The sequence below is a fragment of the Physeter macrocephalus genome, chromosome 2 (genome assembly GCF_002837175.3).
Source record: "Physeter macrocephalus isolate SW-GA chromosome 2, ASM283717v5, whole genome shotgun sequence".
Lineage (NCBI taxonomy): Eukaryota > Metazoa > Chordata > Mammalia > Artiodactyla > Physeteridae > Physeter > Physeter macrocephalus.
Window position 1 is genome coordinate 120,949,091 of NC_041215.1, and position 3,729 is coordinate 120,952,819.

Genomic DNA, 3,729 nt, shown 5'->3' on the forward strand with positions numbered 1-3,729 from the left:
GTGTGTGTGTGTGTGTGTGTGTGTGTGTGTGTGTGTGTGTGTGTGTGTTTAGCTCACACTGCTATAAGCAAGACTTGGTGGATGGGGGAAAGGGCTGCTAAGGGAAATTTCCTGCAAATGCTTTAGCAGGGGCAAGCTGACCATTTGCTCACTGAGGGACTCGATGTTGGGGTGTGGGAATGGGGGCTGGGGAGTTTGGGCTTCAGTGTTCTCCTTAAAGAGCTGCCCAAACCAAAAATGGGTCCAAAAGCCACCGACTAAAGCAAGAGTATCTTTGGCCATCCCTGTTCCAGGCCATTCCCCTGCCCTATGAGACCATGATCTGTTTGCATTATGCATTTTAGCGTTGGTACCTAGAGCGACGCTGCCTTCTTTGTATAGGTATCAAGCAGTGATCAACATCTTTCACTGGTCAGCCGATAATTCCTCATCTTTCAAGGTTCTATCCTTGCTCCTGGCCTGACCCACAGAATCCTTTTGATAGCTAAAAAGAATTTCTCAGTATGCAAAGGAGTAGCTTACTGGACCTTTGAAAGCTCTTCTCTCTGGAAAAAAAAAAGTCCCATGTGTATTATTTAGAAATCCATGTTTAAAATCCTAAGAGCGCTTTCGAATTGTAGTCCTGAAACAAGCCTGCAGTACTGTGTGGCTGGGGGGAGGGGTGGCCCTTTTGTCTCTGATCCGAAGAACACGTGCTCTCTGTTTCAAAGTGGGTGCATCAAGCAGGAAGATTTTCAGTTGTAGTTTAAACTGAGTGGACCCCTCAGATTTTCCTGGAGCTTGTCGGAATTCTGTTTCTGGGAAGCTGCATTGTGATAGAGAAAGACAGGGGAGCGGGGAGAGAGGAATCGGAATGAGAAACATGCAAAGGGAAAACAGATGTCTCGAAGTCACATGCGGTGCCCCTCATCCGCAGTGTTCGGGTAAACAGGGCCGAGTCTGGAGAAGCAGCTTTGGATGTGAATAGTCAGTGTGAAAGGGAAGGACGCAGTGGCCCTGGAGCCCCACTGTAGGGCTGTTCCACCTGCCAGGTCCCTGTAATGTAAATTCTTAGGCCCTGGCCCAGATCTACTCAGGGGGTGGGACCAGCCCCTCGCGATTTTGCAAGCCCTTTCAGGTAACCTGTGCTGAGGTTTGAGAACCACTGATGCAGACTTTTAGGAGCCATACTGGCGTTGGAGCAGAGAAGGTCATTTGTGGATGGAGGTGAATTTCTCGGTGGGAATTTGGGGGCGTGGTGGCAAGTCAGTGGAGGGGGTAAAACTTAGGGGAGCAGCTGGGCCCCTTTTCAGGCCTCTGGGTGCCTCCCTGTTTTGCCCGTGTGGGAAACCCACTCTTGGCCATGTTTAGTGGAGTTGGCCTTGGGTAGGTGATGTTGCTGCTGATAACAGGGTTATTCTAGCCTTAAGAGGGTTTCCCAGGGAGCAGGTGGCACAGCCCACCCCACTGCCAACACCCCCTTCCCATCACTCTTTATTTTCCAGCGGGGTTTGGATGCATCTTCTCTTGGGGCTGTCTTCTTTGGAGTGGTTCTCACTCTTCCCCCACACGTCCCAAGACACACACACACACACACACACACACACACACACACACACACACACACACACACACACACACACACACACTGCTAGTCAAGGACCCAGAGGGCATCCCTACATGCTTTCTCTTTCTTCTCTCCTGGGAAATGAGCCCAGGAGAGGCAGGCAGCAGAGTTTCTTTGATGAAAACTGTGTAAAATGTCGCTCACAGAGTTGCTTTCACATGTTTTGGCTGTAGAATTTCCAGTTGCAGATGAAATAGCGCATGTGTCTACTTAGCTCCTCCTTGCCCTCGATCCTGAGTCAGCTGTACCATATTGCTGACACTCGCCTGCTGCCTGGATGCTGATGCTGATTTAAGAGGGCACGTTTAGCTGAGTCTTTGGCTGGACCCGAGGGCCCACGGCGATCTCTCCCTCTTTGGGACTTGGGGCTGGGGTTTGGCTTTTGGGTTGTAAGGGCCAAACTTCCCTTGGGTCACCCACACGTTCTGGGCCTTCTTATAAGTGTAACTAGAGGAAGCTGACTACACCCTCTTCATCGCACATTCCTCTCCCTGACAGGAGAACAACAATTTAATCCTGGCCTTTCTAGAATGCTCTATCCCAGTAACAAAGGGGCAGCCATTAAAAGATAAGAAGGCTCCTTTCCTCTTGAATTTGGCTCCCAGGATGGAGCTGAGGAGAAACCATACTGCATTTTTTGGGGGGGATCGTGCTGGGGAAAGATTAAGTTACTAAGAACTTGAACTAGCCTTCTTTGTTATCATTCCCTGTTGCAGTTCGCCCCAACTCTTCAATAAAGCACTTTCTAAATACCTGCCCAGCCGAGGTCAAAGTTTTGGGGAGACTGAATGGACAGAGTATAAAGGGGTAGGGGCTGCCCCACCCCAAATCCTTGGTGACTTCAGTGGGGCCGGGCCATCCTAACTGTTGAATGACCTACATTCAAGCTCAGTGGTGGCCCACTGAGTCCCTGGGAGGAGCTGGAGAAAGACCACAGGTGGGGAGGAGAGCTTCTCGGTGGGAAGGTCAAGAGAAGCAGTCCAGGTGGCCTGTGTGTCACAGACATCTTATACCTAAGGGAACAGTTGTCTGGGAATCCAGGCAGAGCCAAAGAGCCAGCCTCAAGAAAGGCAGAATTGGAGGTTGGACCTGGAGCCCCAAAGGTGGCTTTGGGGACCACAGGAGTTTGTGAACTTGACTCTCTGTCCCATCATTTATTTCAGGGACTCTGCTCTCTGTTTCTCTGCTCCTTAGTTGCTTTCTCTGTGGACCTTTTTCCCCCAACGTTCACTCTGAATAGCTTTGTTTACCCCTCCAGATCCATCTTTCACCCTTCCATACCCTGCTCTGTGCCCTGGGGTGGCACAAAAACCATTAAAACATAGAAACAGAGTTTTTTTTTCTTGCCAGGCAAATGAACAACACAGCAGTGAATAAATCCACTGAGTTGTTCCCAGAGGAAGAAGAGTTACTGTTTTTAAAAAAAGACTCAGTAAGGGGGTTTCAGGACAGTAATGCCGATTAAGGATCAGAAACTAGCCCTCTCAGTAGGTCGGAGCCTGATTAGTTGAAACAAGTCCCCTTGTTCATTGGTGAGGAAGCATCCTGCAGTAAGGGTCCAGTAAGGACCTGGCTTCCCGAGTCACTCGGAGTTCAGTCGGTGAACAACTTCAGCTGGTCAGAACCAGCTGTGACCCCACGCAGATTCGGTGTTGATCTCTTTTGGGGCAAAGTGCCGCTGCAGGGAGGACCCTTTCCCTCCCCACTTTAATGGGTGGCCCACGGGCTGTGGTTTGGTTTGGCCAGTGGAGGCGGGGCTGGAGAGTGGGGGCAGGAGGAGGGTGGAGTTGAGGACTTAACCCCCAGCTCCTTTCCTGCTGGCGGCTGCAGGCTGGCTGCCACCTCTGCCCAAGGCAGCCTCTCCGTTCGGCTCCCCTCTCCTGGTTCTGATGACATCAGGCCTAAGGGTGGCAACAGTACTGTTGTTACCAGCTCTCAGGTACCACATCATCCTTTGTTAATTTCCCCAAACCCTGCCCCCAGCTTTGAACATAATCTCTTTATCCAGTCTTTCCCCGATTACTCAGTTTGAGCATAGAGTCCTCTTCCTGCCAGGACATTGACAGGTTGGTTGACAGATACAACCTACACTGTCTGATTTTTTTTCCTGCCTTCTTACTCAT